This window comes from Ranitomeya variabilis, chromosome 3 (genome assembly GCF_051348905.1).
Source record: "Ranitomeya variabilis isolate aRanVar5 chromosome 3, aRanVar5.hap1, whole genome shotgun sequence".
Taxonomy (NCBI): domain Eukaryota; kingdom Metazoa; phylum Chordata; class Amphibia; order Anura; family Dendrobatidae; genus Ranitomeya; species Ranitomeya variabilis.
The window spans coordinates 686559850-686574846 of NC_135234.1; the positions used below are offsets into that span (position 1 = coordinate 686559850).

The following is a 14997-nucleotide window of genomic DNA, read 5'->3' on the forward strand; positions in this document are numbered from 1 at the left end:
TTTGTTTTCTTCTCCTAGGGGTAGTTAGATTCTCCGGCTGGCGCGAGTCATCTAGCGATCACCGTAGGCATGATCCCCGGCTACTTCTAGTGTTTGCGTTAGGAGTAGCTATTTGGTCAACCCAGTTACCACAGCCCTATGAGCTGGATTTTTGAATCTCGCAGACTTACACGTTCCTCTGAGACCCTGTCCACTGGGGTCATAACACCCCTCTGAATCTTCCCCCTACAACACCCTCTGCCACAGGATGTTGCCTGGTTCCAACCCAGTCAGCTTTCTGATCTAACTTTCTGCCTAACCCCCAGTTTTACCAGATTGTGAGGAGTGGCCTAATACATAGCACCCTTAGCTCCCCCTGGAGGCCAGACTGTGAAGTGTATTGGTGACTGTGATACCTGGTCAGAAGAACTCCTTCAGTGCCATCAGACGTACCATAGCTCCCCATAGCGGCAGAGCGGCAGTACTGCAGCAACCAGGACTCTGGGGTGCTGCATACGCACCGGTGTTCTCTGTAAATTTTGCACATACACACTACTAACAGTAGTGTGGAATATGCAAAAAAAAAAAAAGGGATATGAGATGGTTTACTGTATGTAAACCATGTCTCATATCATGTCGGGTTTGGGAAGGAGATAGCAAAAGCCGGCAACTGAATTTAGCTTTAATGCTATCTAGCAACGAATTAAAGGGAACCTATCACCCCGTTTTTTGAAGATGAGCTAAAAATAGCGTTAAATAGGGGCAGAGCTGGGCGTTACATTAGTGTCTTTTGTGTGCCTTTATAACCTACCTAAGCTGCCGAAATACCTTTGTAAAGTCCCCGTTTTCTGCTGTCACTCACGCTGGTCGGGTCAGATGGGCGTGGTCACAGCGCTGTTTCTCCCCCAGAAACCTGCTCATCATTACGTTGGTGGCGTAGTGGTGTGCGCATGTCCAAAGCGAAGATCCACTGCCCAGGAGATTCAAAACAGCGCGGGCTTTGCTATTCGCCGTTTACCGGTGGGCGCGGCCATCTTTCCTGTGGCCGCGCGTGCGCAGATGGAGCGCTCTGCTGCCCGGGGCTTCAGGAAAATGGCCGCCGCGATCTCCATCTGCGCACGCGCGGAATCCCGCGGCCATTTTCCTGAAGCCCCGGGCAGCAGAGCGCTCCATCTGCGCACGCGCGGCCACAGGAAAGATGGCCGCGCCCACAGGTAAACGGCGAATAGCGAAGCCCGCGCTGTTTTGAATCTCCTGGGCAGTGGATCTTCGCTTTGGACATGCGCACACCACTACGCCACCAACGTAATGATGAGCAGGTTTCTGGGGGAGAAACAGCGCTGTGACCACGCCCATCTGACCCGACCAGCGTGAGTGACAGCAGAAAACGGCGACTTTACAAAGGTATTTCGGCAGCTTAGGTAGGTTATAAAGGCACACAAAGACACTAATGTAACGCCCAGCTCTGCCCCTATTTAACGCTATTTTTAGCTCATCTTCAAAAAACGGGGTGATAGGTTCCCTTTAAATAATAAATATATATATATATGTGTCTCAATGACATATACACTCACTGGCCACTTTATTAGGTACACCTGTCCAACTTCTTGTTAACACTTAATTTCTAATCAGCCAATCACATGGCGGCAACTCAGTGCATTTAGGCATGTAGACATGGTCAAGACAATCTCCTGCAGTTCAAACCGAGCATCAGTATGGGGAAGAAAGGTGATTTGAGTGCCTTTGAACGTGGCATGGTTGTTGGTGCCAGAAGGGCTGGTCTGAGTATTTCAGAAACTGCTGATCTACTGGGATTTTCACGCACAACCATCTCTAGGGTTTACAGAGAATGGTCCGAAAAAGAAAAAAAATCCAGTGAGCGGCAGTTCTGTGGGCGGAAATGCCTTGTTGATGCCAGAGGTCAGAGGAGAATGAGCAGACTGGTTCGAGCTGATAGAAAGGCAACAGTGACTCAAATCGCCACCCGTTACAACCAAGGTAGGCCTAAGAGCATCTCTGAACGCACAGTGCGTTGAACTTTGAGGCAGATGGGCTACAGCAGCAGAAGACCACACCGGGTACCACTCCTTTCAGCTAAGAACAGGAAACTGAGGCTACAATTTGTACAAACTCATCGAAATTGGACAGTAGAAGATTGGAAAAACGTTGCTTGGTCTGATGAGTCTCGATTTCTGCTGCGACATTCGGATGGTAGGGTCAGAATTTGGCGTAAACAACATGAAAGCATGGATCCATCCTGCCTTGTATGGAGCATCTTTGGGATGTGCAGCCGACAAATCTGCGGCAACTGTGTGATGCCATCATGTCAATATGGACCAAAATCTCTGAGGAATGCTTCCAGCACCTTGTTGAATCTATGCCACGAAGAATTGAGGCAGTTCTGAAGGCAAAAGGGGTCCAACCCGTTACTAGCATGGTGTACCTAATAAAGTGGCCGGTGAGTGTATATATATATATATATATATATATATATAGATAGATAGATAGATAGATAGATAGATAGATAGATAGATAGATACTGTATATATGTTTTAACGAACATTTGAGCACATAAATCCATTAGATATCGGTTTTGCAAGCCAGTGAGAAAATATCGCAGTACGGATGCCATACGGATTACATACGGAGGATGCCATGTGCAAAATACGCAGCCACACCCTGCCTACGGATGACATACGGATTACTATTTTGGGAACATTTCTGAGTATTACGGCCGTAAAAAACGGACCGTATTTTCATACGCTGAGTGTGACGCCTGCCATACAACTGCACAATCTTCTGCTGCTACTTATGACATTTGAAAACATAATTGCAGAGTAATATGTGGAATGCCCAGAATTTTAAAGTCTATGGGTGGTCCAGAAGCAGTTAATGTAGGTTGCTGATCCAGGATCATATTCAGGCAGTAAAACGTGATTTCAGTAGAGCCTAAAAATTTGAAACACTGGTGAATAGAGGCTTTTATGAGGATCATCCAGCCGACCCACACAATATGACCATCTGTTACCTTTTTGTGGGGCCATCTTTCTACCAAACAGCTTCAGCTGTTTCCCGACCTCTCTATCACTTATTTTCAAACTTTAAATTTTTCCTGCGCAGAATCTCACATCACCCCCTCAACCACAAATCATCTTCTTAAACCCCCACTCCTTACCTTTCCTCTTCAACCACTACAACAATTGTCGACCCAATGAGCTAAATCCAAAGTTGTCCCTCAATGTAGAGTTATAGTAATATAGTAAAAGAAACGCTGCCCTATGTGCACATTATCATGGAGAAGCACATTAGATGTCAGCTGGTCAGATAAAACTGCCACTTTTGCTAGGATTGGATAGCCATTTATTGTGTGTGGTGATGACCTGATTGGTCTGGTATAAAGATGATCAAAAAGATTTGCAGAATTCTAGTTCAGAATCGGTTCAAATATGGAAGACTGTGGATGCCATATCAGAACCCTGCAAGCCTCCACTGAGAAGGAGGTTCACAGAACTTTGGACTTTTAACAGGTCTCTGGCAATGGACTAATGACATGGCTACTAGACTGGGCTTCTATGTACCTGCTTAAAGGGAACCTGTCACCAGTTTTGTGAAATAGCAGCTAAAAATATCACCTTATTCAACGTCTGCACTGCATTCCCTAAATCCCTATATAACCCCCTGACTCCTCTTGTATACTCCCGAAAATCTTTTAAATTTTTCCCGCGCTGTATGCTAATCACCTCAGTCTGGTCCGGTGGACATGGTTTTGGGCCTCTGCATCCCTCCTCCCGGCTTCAGCTTGCCGTCCTCCTGACATGGATAATCCACATCGCCATGCAACATATCACGCCTGCTCAGAAATATCGCGTTTTGCGCCTACGCAGTGTGCTTTGCCCACAGCCGAAAAACAAAAGTGCGCATGTACTGGGAAACATAGTTCCGGTACATGAGCCAGAAGTACGTGTGCCAACTCATGACACTTCTGTTTTTCGGCTTTGTCCGCAGTTGGGCAAAGCATACTGCGCAGGTGCAAAACGCAATATTTCTAAGCAGGCACAAGATGTCACATGGCGATGTGGGTGACGCAAGAGGCGTCATCCATTAAGTAGGACATTACCATACAGTGCGGAAGAAATTAAAAAGGTTTTTCGGGAGTATACAAGGGGAGTCAGGAGGTTATATAAGGATTTAGGAAATGCAGTGCAGATGCTGAATAAGGTGATATTTTTAGCTGCTATGTCACAAATATGGTGACAGGTTCCCTTTAATCATCTCTAGTTGGCCATGTTGGATTTCATCATGCCTGATTGTTTTGTTCTCCCCAAAGATAAGCTCCCTTTCCCATTGAGAATAAGCACTTACCATATGCCGTAGACAGATATTTCACTCTGCAGGGTATGGCACTAAATAGTTAGAAATTTCTACCAGGACTAGTACAATTGATGCGCTTTTCTTAGGTCCATCATTAAGGAGAAAGAGAACCACGTGGCAGTATGAAATCAATTGCAAGCACATTTCTAGTTTCCAAATCCCAAAATAAATTCATGTAACCTTTAATTTTAAATTTTGCCTAATGTCTCAAAATAAATCCTAAATTACAATCTTTGGTGCTTGTATGTTATCCATAACGATGGTCTTTTTACTACTGAAAAAGTTGCGCAAACTCAAAACCAAAAAGATAGTAAAAGGTTTTCCATAATTATTAAGTGTTTTCTAGAGGTGATTATTTTGTTTTACACTAAATATCCCTATGCACATAAGACTAAGGATCCCAACCTTTGGCTCGTGAACCACATGTGGCTCACAGAACCATGATGGGTGGTGTAGAGTGCAGGGATATTACTCAGGTTTATGTTAGGAGGTGACCTCTCTTCCTTCTCCCTATTGCCGGGCCTTCTTTGTACATCTTCCTTGGTGTTACAATTGTGTTTGCGCCACACGCTGGGCGTCCTATCGCCACCAATGTGACAACAGCTATGTGAAGCAGGTATCCAAATGGTGACTTTTTTGAGTAGCCCTTCACAGATAGGATGATACTGCTAGTTACAGGGGTACCATATATACAAGAATACCAAATATTGTAAAGTGAGAACCCTTAGATGTAAGTATGTTTCTGCAGCGCCCCAGGGTCCTGGTCGTTGCAGTAATGTCATTTTCCTCTAGGGGAGAGTGATATTACGTTTGGAGGCAAAGAAGGACAACTGCATCCAGGTATCACAAACATGCAACACATTTCACACTCCAGGCCACCAGGGGGAGCCCTGCTCCTATTTATTAGAGCACTCCCCACACTTAGGTAAAACTGGTTGCCTGGGGAGGAAGTTAGTTAGTTGCTAGCTGAGCTTCGCTCAGGTAGTTGGTCCCTGAGAGTGGTGGGATCTTGTCAGAGATCGAGGAAGAGGGACACGGAGCTGTGCATGCCCTGAGAGCTGCAGCTTCCAGAAAGAGACGCTGAAGGAGAACTGTATTGCAGAGAGGATGAAAGAAGTCATAGCAAAGGAGTGGATTCCAGGAGGGGAACAGCCCTACACAGGCTGCCTCCTTCTGAGGCGCAGGATCCCGGTAGCCGGAACACCGAGGGAGCAACGATCCTTTATGCCTTGCTCCAGAGACCGTCAGGACAGCTAATTTCACGTTACCTGTCCGCCCCTACACCCAGGAGGTAAGGTGGCACCCCTTAGAGGCTGGGGCATGATAGAGTCCCTGTTAAACGCCTCAAGCCACCGGTCATAGGGGTTTGTCCTATCCATCTGGGGGAGAGAGAGAGACATAACATCTACAACATCTGTGAGGACCTTATGAGAGGCTTAGCAGTAAGGGACTACAACACCACAGCACTAGAGGAAGGCTACTGATTTCCACCTGGATAAGGGGACTCTGGATTTGCCTCCAAACCGGCCGGACTTTGTCTGCCCTGTGATCTGGTGCTCTGGACTGTGGATGCTGAAGCCTTCAGTAAAGGTAAAAAGAGACCGCAACCCTGTGTCCTCGTTCTTCACTGCGCTTCTCACCATCCACCATCTACACACTGGGAAGCCCTGGGGACATACTTCACCTGAGGGAAGGTATACCATCTAGCTGCCATAACATCACCCCAGCGGACCCCTTAAAGCAGCATCGGTCACCCTGACCGAATACCACAGGTGGCGTCACGAACATTTCCCCTTTAAAGACCTTTCCCTTTTACACGGACGTCCCAGGGCCACGGACCGGGTCAGCCACCGTGACATCCCCCTTGTGAACCGGTACCAAGTACCCACGGCCCCATGGAGGCGCTCCATTTCCTATAAGAGATGAAGATATAAGGTTTTGATGTACCTTCTGTGGGAAAGCTTTAGTTGTCATTATACCTGTAATGGGGAACTCTGGGTGTTACTACTGGGAAGGAGAAGTGCTGGATGTGGCTTGCGACCATCTATCAGAGCTGAATGTGGCTTTCAAGGTAAGACAGGTAGGGGACCACTGCATTAAACTAAAGTCAGCCGACCCCATGATAATCGGTTGAACTGGTCAACAATGTACTATGTGTGGGATTGTCCCAACTCTCCCTCAAGAGATGATGTTGAGAGAGAGAAGGGACCAGTCTGTTGAATTCAAAGACCAATACTTTTGTTCAGCACAAAGACAAGCTGCTGCCTGTGGAGTTTGACAGTGGCTCCGTCATGGAGAACACAGGAGTACTCAGGCTATGTGCACACGTATAATGGTCGCGGATTTGATAAATCTGCAGGGCAGAAACGCTGCAGATCTGCAAGTGATTTACAGTACAATGTAAATCTATGGCAAAAAAACAAATGCTGTGCTAATGGTGCAGAAAAATCTGCACGGAAAACGCAGCAGATTAAAAAAGGACCATGTCACTTCTTTTGTGCAGATCTGCTGCGTTTCTGCACCCATTCCATGATAGAAATCTGCAGGGGGGAAAGAGGAAGAAATCTGCACAAAAATCTGCAACATGTGCACATGCCAAAAAAAGGCGCAGATTCTGACCTTCGTTTTCTGCCAAGAAATGCAGAATCTGCACAGAAAATTCCAGTCAAATCTGCAACGTGTGTAGATAGCCTTAGCCTAGCGTTCCTGTGTATGAGGAAATTGTTGGCAAAACGGTCAACCAGCTGATAGCCATCTAATGTGTATGGGGGCCTTAAAAATAGTTTTCCTTATTGTTTTATTTGGAGCTCCTGTCATATCATCTTACTTATCAGCTACACTTTACCTTTCCATGAGAAACAGTTAAAACAAGCTCCAAACATTTTGAGGTGATGTCACTGGGCGGCTGATTCTGCTGGAATTCCTGGTATGTGGCCTCTAGTTTCCTGGAAAGGGGTCGCACCCAGTGGATCAATTTCACACTCACAGTATTGGATGAAAAGGAAACAATGTTACCCTGACATGCATTGCATTATTCATTCCTCACATCTTTATTCATGCTCTATTCTGTTACATAAGACTGAGGTGCCACCGTTATATTGAACGCTGCAGTGTATTAGCTTGAATTGATCAGGACTTTTGAATTCTGCATTTATCTAAAGGAAATTTATACAATTTTGAATCCTATTTTTTTCCATAGTGGCACAAAATAATAAAGATAAATATATTGTTTGGATCTGTGATGCATACCGTAACTCCTAAGCTGATCATACACTTGAGAACTGTCAGCTGAACATTCGTTCTACAGAAAGCCATCTCTCCTGACTCCACGACATACAGAAACACTCAACTTATTAGAGAATTTGTATACGCAAATTGCCTCTTCAGAGAGGAAGAGATTAGAACTTTATAGCGCCACCTGCTGGAAGCAGCGATCCTACAAGTCAGTTTGTGCGATTTCAATGGGGAGAGAGGCAGTAGAGTAGCTACTGGGGGTACAGAAGGTGCGGTTGCCCCTCGCTCGGAGGGGCCCACCTGGAGCTATGGCTAACTATATCGGTGTGCACAGCGTGCCAATATAGTTAATCTCTGCGGTAGAGCATGGCGACACGATCTTTCTGCTCTACCTCTCTCAGTTCTGTAGACCGCAGGTCTTTAAGCCTTAACCTACAGAACAGCAGGTGGTGCGTTGGTGCACGCACAGGACTTCAGAGTCCCAGGGCAGTGACGTAATTGTACTGCGCTTTACCAGAGGACTCATCAGGATTAGGCGAGTATAGGATGTTTTTTAATTTATTTAAGACGTGTGATGGGATTTTGGTGCATCATAAAGTATGAAGACCCCTCAGACTGAGTGGGGGCTACTGTGAGGGACCCCTCATAGAGCATGGGAGCTAAAGCGGGGAGCATTATACAGCTTGGGAGCTAATCCAGGGGCCTTTATACAATGTCGGAGCTAATCGGGGTCCTTATACAGTGTGGGAGCTAATCGGGGTCCTTATACAGTGTGGGAGCTAATGCTGGGGCCCTTATTCAGCATGGGGAGTATTGTGGGAGCTGCTGTGGGAGTCAGTCATAAACTGTGGGGACTACTTTAAGGGCGATTATACAATGTGGCAGCTAATGTGAGGGACATTATACAGTGTGGGGCTACAGTGGAGACCCTCATACACTGTGGGGCTGCTAGACACCTCTTGAAAATAAAAGGATTGCCTGTTGAAATTCCAATGGCCCAATTATTCTATCCAAACACATCATCTGTTGGGGGGAGTTAGGAGGTCCCCATACGCATCAGAGAGTTGGCAGACCCACCAAAATCGATGGGTTTGGTCTACTTTCATCTACTGTATTTGGGGGCTTTAGAATTATGACAAGGCAAAAAAAATAAAGGGTACAGCTATGTTTTATTTTTATTTGCACATTGAAACCTTGGGGTTGCTACATCTACCTCCAAAGCAGGTGGAATTGTGCATAATGATGAGCAATTGGAATGTAAAGGGCCTATATATTGTTCCCTTCTCTCTGTGTCTGCCCTGGTGCAGGGATTTTAAGGTACCTTCACACGAAGCGACGCTGCAGCGATAGCGACAACGATGCCGATCGCTGCAGCGTCGCTGTTTGATCGCTGGAGAGCTGTCACACAGACCGCTCTCCAGCGACCAACGATGCCGAGGTCCCCGGGTAACCAGGGTAAACATCGGGTTACTAAGCGCAGGGCCGCGCTTAGTAACCCGATGTTTACCCTGGTTACCAGCGTAAAAGTAAAAAAAAACAAACAGTACATACTCACCTGCGCGTCCCCCAGCGTCTGCTTCCTGACACTGACTGAGCTCCGGCCCTAACAGCACAGCGGTGACGTCACCGCTGTGCTTTCACTTTCACTTTAGGGCCGGCGCTCAGTAAGTGTCAGGAAGCAGACGCTGGGGGACGCGCAGGTGAGCATGTACTGTTTGTTTTTTTTACTTTTACGCTGGTAACCAGGGTAAACATCGGGTTACTAAGCGCGGCCCTGCGCTTGGTAACCCGATGTTTACCCTGGTTACCAGTGTAAAACATCACTGGTATCGTTGCTTTTGCTTTCAAACACAACGATACACAGCGATCGGACGACCAAATAAAGTTCTGAACTTTATTCAATGACCAGCGATATCACAGCAGGATCCTGATCGCTGCTGCGTGTCAAACTAAACGATATCGCTAGCGAGGACGCTGCAACGTCACGGATCGCTAGCGATGTCGTTTCGTGTGAAGGTAGGCCTGAAAACATTGCTGTGATCTACAAAGCTGTACTGTACACACTGCTGTAAAAGTAGCCATGCATATCATATTAAAGTTCTGTTCACATCACGCAGAAGACTTCCGTTGAAGAGATTTGTTGGGAGTCACTGACATATGCCCCTGTACCGATGTACAGAATATATGCAAAGTAGAAACAGAAGGTGCTCCAGCTCGCGTTGCATGGGCTCTGTACCCCCACATTTGTATTACAGCAAGGATTTATTATGTCACTGGATTTTAACCATTAATAAAGAATCTCTTTTATTGGAGCTGGAGCACCTTCTGTTTCTACTTTGTAATTATCCCTCGTCTGGATCCGAGACGAAGCTCCGTGCGCCTGCAAGGATCGGTGAGCTGGCCATGGCTTTTTAGCCATCATCTTATTTTGTTTTTGTATACAGAATATATGGCCTGGGAGCACTTTGTATCTCATCGGATACTGCTGCATTCTAGAATAACTGCACATTACACATTCCTCTCCACTGGCTAATGGTGACTAATTGCTTAATGGTTTGTTTCTCTCTCATCTCCTGGGGGAAATGTTTTTTTTTCTAACACAATCTGCATCTTACAGATAACTTTTCATATGAAAAATTAGGTTCTTATTTCAATTCACAGATCAGAGCAAAAATCCTAATCATATTCCTAGTTCAGTAAGTATACAGAATATTTATTAAACTTTTCCTAGGGAAAACTCCATCGCTATTGGGTGTACAAAGAGAGCAGAGGCAGACAGACTATTGGTGCAGCCCCTTCCAGAGCCCAAGATGAACTGGAGGCATATCTACTCACCTCCAAATGAGGTGGAAATCTGCACTTTGATGAGATATAGACTGCCAAGGGCCCATATACTGCTCTTACACAGGGGCCCTCTTCTGTCTGTGTCTGCCACTAAGAGGAAGGTACATTATGCACCCATCGATTTTATGGGCTGTATCATATTACAGCACAGCATGAGCCCTAAGTTCATGTTCACACACAGCATACAAAAAGAATGTCCTGTGTGATGCAAGGACTTACATCTGCAAATGTATGCACGTGTTGTGGATTATTTCCACTGCATATATATGGGTTTCGTAAGAATCCTATTCACTTGTACTTTACTCAGCTGTCAGTATGGATGTGACCACATCAGTGTATGCAGCCTAGAAGGCCGCATATAGGGCTATGTAAACATATTTATTTTAACGGGCTTCAGTTCAATCTCGAGCTATGACGTCTTGATAGATGAACAGTCTGTAGGAAGATTGATCTTGCACAATCTAGATAGGTCCACCAGGGTTTTTTCTGCCATTATCTTGATTGTATCAAGCCATCAGGTTGCTGGTCTTTCTCTTTGCCTTGTTCTTTCTATGCTTCTGACCATAATGTCCTCCAGTGATTTCTCTCTTCGTGTGATGTATCCAAAGTAGGCAAGTCGTAGTTTGGTGATCCTTGCTTCGAGTGACATGTCTGGCCTGATTTGTTGCAAAATTGATTAGCTTGTTCTTCTTGCCAGCCATGCATTTCAAATCTTCTTCTGTCCTGTTTCTTCATGTCCAGATTTCGCATCCGTACGTTACCATAGAAAAAAAAAAATCTATATATCAGCCATTTCTTCGGCGCCAGTTAAATGTTCCTTGATTTGAAGACTATGTCCAGTGACTTCATTGGTGATTTGCCCATAGCTACTATTCTCCTATTGACTTCCGGCGTCATTGCATCATCTTGAGTTATCATCGACCCAAGTATGTTGAAGTCCTTTACAACTTCTAGTTCGTCGCCATCCATCTTAAATGTGTCCCAGTCGTAGCTGGCAGTAATGAATATTTTTGTCTTTATGTTGAGTAGCTGTCCCATGTTTCCATCTTGACACTCCGTAATAAATCCTTTATTCCATCTACAGTACAGACCAAAAGTTTGGACACACCTTCTCATTTAAAGATTTTTTCTGTATTTTCATGACTATGAAAATTGTACAATCACACAGAAGGCATCAAAACTATGAATTAACACATGTGGAATTATATACTTAACAAAAAAGTGTGAAACAACTGAAACTATGTCTTATATTCTAGGTCCTTCAAAGTAGCCACCTTTTGCTTTGATGACTGCTTTGCACACTCTTGACATTCTCTTGATGAGCTTCAAGAGGTAGTCACCGGGAATTGTTTTCACTTCACAGGTGTGCCCTGTCAGGTTTAATAAGTGGGATTTCTTGCCTTATAAATGGAGTTGGGACCTTCAGTTGTGTTGTGCAGAAGTCTGGTGGATACACAGCTGATAGTCCTACTGAATAGACTGTTAGAATTTGTATTATGGCAAGAAAAAAAGCAGCTAAGTATAGAAAAACGAGTGGTCATCATTACTATAAGAAATTAAGGTCAGTCAGTCCGAAAAATTGGGAAAAGTTTGAAAGTGTCCCCAAGTGCAGTGGCAAAAACCATCAAGCACTACAAAGAAACTGGCTCACATGAGGACCGCCCCAGGAAAGGAAGACCAAGAGTCACCTCTGCTTCTGAGGATAAGTTTATCCGAGTCACCAGCCTCAGAAATCGCAGGTTAACAGCAGCTCAGATTAGAGACCAGGTCAATGCCACACAGAGTTCTAGCAGCAGACACATCTCTACAACAACTGTTAAGAGGAGACTTTTTGCAGCAGGCCTTCACGGTAAAATAGCTGCTAGGAAACCACTGCTAAGGACAGGCAACAAGCAGAAGAGACTTGTTTGGGCTAAAGAACACAAGGAATGGACATTAGACCAGTGGAAATCTGTGCTTTGGTCCAATGAGTCCAAATTTGAGATCTTTGGTTCCAACCACTGTGTCTTTGTGCAACTCAGAAAAGGTGAACGGATGGACTCTACAAGCCTGTTTCCCACTGTGAAGCATGGAGGAGGAGGTGTGATGGTGTGGGGGTGCTTTACTGGTGACACTGTTGGGGATTTATTCAAAATTTAAGGCATACTGAACCAGCATGGCTACCACAGCATCTTGCAGCAGCATGCTATTCCATCCGGTTTGCGTTTAGTTGGACCATCATTTATTTTTCAACAGGATAATGACCCCAAACACACCTCCAGGCTGTGTAAGGGCTATTTGACCAAGAAGGAGAGTGATGGGGTGCTACGCCAGATGACCTGGCCTTCACCGTCACCAGACCTGAACCCAATCGAGATGGTTTGGGGTGAGCTGGACCGCAGAGTGAAGGCAAAAGGGCCAACAAGTGCTAAGCATATCTGGGAACTTCTTAAAGATTGTTGGAAGACCATTCCCGGTGACTACCTCTTGAAGCTCATCAAGAGAATGCCAAGAGTGTGCAAAGCAGTCATCAAAGCAAAAGGTGGCTACTTTGAAGAACCTAGAATATAAGACATAATTTCAGTTGTTTCACAGTTTTTTGTTAAGTATATAATTCCACATGTGTTAATTCATAGTTTTGATGCCTTCAGTGTGAATGTACAATTTTCATAGTCATGAAAATACAGAAAAATCTTTAAATGAGAAGGTGTGTCCAAACTTTTGGTCTGTACTGTATGCTTGTTGCTATCAATGTTCTATTGCCTGCGTATTTAAGATTGTTGATGATTTGTCCAGAAATTTTGATTCCTTCTTCTATTTTGGCAAGTCCAGCCTTCCTGAAAATAGCTGAATATAAATTGAAGAGAAATGGTGACAGGAACAGCCTCGTCTGACGACTCGCTCTGCTTTGAACCAAGACGTGTTGCCATATTCCCTTCAGAATTGCTTAGTGGTCAATGTAAAGATTCCTAATAATGTTTCGGCACACCCATATCTTTCATGGTATTGCAAAGTTTCTGGTGATCAATAAAGTTGAAGGCTTCGCTGTAGTCGATAAAGCAAAAATAGATCTCTTTGTTTTCTTTGGCCTTTTCCATTATCCATCTAATGTTAGCAATTACATCTCTTGTTCCTCTGCCGTTTCTGAATCCTGCTTGTTCCCCCTGCAGCTTTTTGTCAAAGTGAGGCTGTAGGCAGATGCAAAATTCTTAAAAAGAATGTTCTTCCTCGCATATTATATATTTTTCAAACTCTCCCCATTAAAGTCCCTAACTCCTTTTTCAAATTTATAGTGTCCATGCAAATAGGTTTCCTATGGACTAATGGTGGATGATGTAAGGCGCAGTGAATAACGAGGACACAAGGTTGCAGTCTCTTTACCTTTACTGAAGGCTTCAGTGTCCACAGTCCAGGGTACTGGATCACAGGGTAGGCAGAGTTCGGCCGGTCTGAAGGCAAATCCAGAGTCCCCTTATCCAGGTGGAATTCAATAGCCTTCCTATGCGCCCAGTAAGGGTATGTTTCCACGGTCAGTAAACGCTGCTTGTTTGATTTTATGAAATCCCGTCTCCACTATGCGTGGAAACCCGCACGCGGCGGCCCTGCGACTCCGGACATGCTGCGCGTCTTTTCAGAACGCAGCATGTCCGTACACCTTGCGGGGACGCAGCGTCCCCGCAAGGCATAACACAGGGCCCTATGGCGAGGGGTGCGATGATCCCGGATGTGTACTGTACACATCCGGCACCATCGCGTCCCATTAAGGGGGCGGGACTTAGCGCCGAGCGGCTTCACCGCTGCGGCGATCCCGCCGGCGAAACGGACCGTGGAGACGTACCCTAACACAGTAGGTTCCCACTTGCATAAGCTCTAATGAGGTCCTCACTGTTATTACTCCTCTTACTGTTCCCCGTAGTCGGATAGAACAAGAACCCGTATGACTGATGGCCTTAGGCTTGTTTATAGGGACCTTAGAGACACCCCGACCCCCACAAGTTGCCACCATGTCTTCTTAGGTATTAAGGGCGGTCAGCCAATTTGGAATTGACTGTCCTGCCGGTCTCTGGAGCAAGGCTTGGAGACAGTTGCTCCCTCGGTATTCCGGCCACCGGCTTCGCGCACCAGGAGGATGTTGCTAATCTCCGCCACTATCCTCCCTGGTATCCACTTGTTGCCATGCCTTCGTTTCTCACTCACTGCAACACACTTCCTTTCAATGTCTCTTTCTTAAGATGCTGCTGCACGTGGGGCAGGCGCAGCTCCGTGGACCCTCATCCTCCTCAGACCGCAGTCTGGATCTGACTGGAACCCACTCCAGCCAGCTTCTCCCAAACTCCGTCGAGTTCTGACTGACTTCCTAACCAACCCACCAGTTTTACCAATCTGTGAGGAGTGGCCTAGTAGATAGAACCTTTGCTCCCCTTGGTGGACTGGAGTGTGAAGTGTGTTGGGTGTGGCTGTGATACCTGGACAGAAGATCTCCTTTATTGCCATCAGACGTAATATTGCTCCCCCTGGTGGAAGAACAACATTACTGCAACGACCAGGACTCTAGGGCGCTGCATTTGTTTGTTTGTTTTTGGGAAATAA

The 14997-nt window shown here is 45.6% G+C and overlaps 1 long non-coding RNA gene across 1 annotated transcript in view; it reads left to right on the forward strand.

Annotated features, from left to right (window-relative positions):
- The window catches only part of LOC143818517 (uncharacterized), a 167277-nt gene that overhangs the window by 135930 nt on the left and 16350 nt on the right, over positions 1-14997 (forward strand). The gene's annotated exons all lie outside the window — the stretch shown is intronic.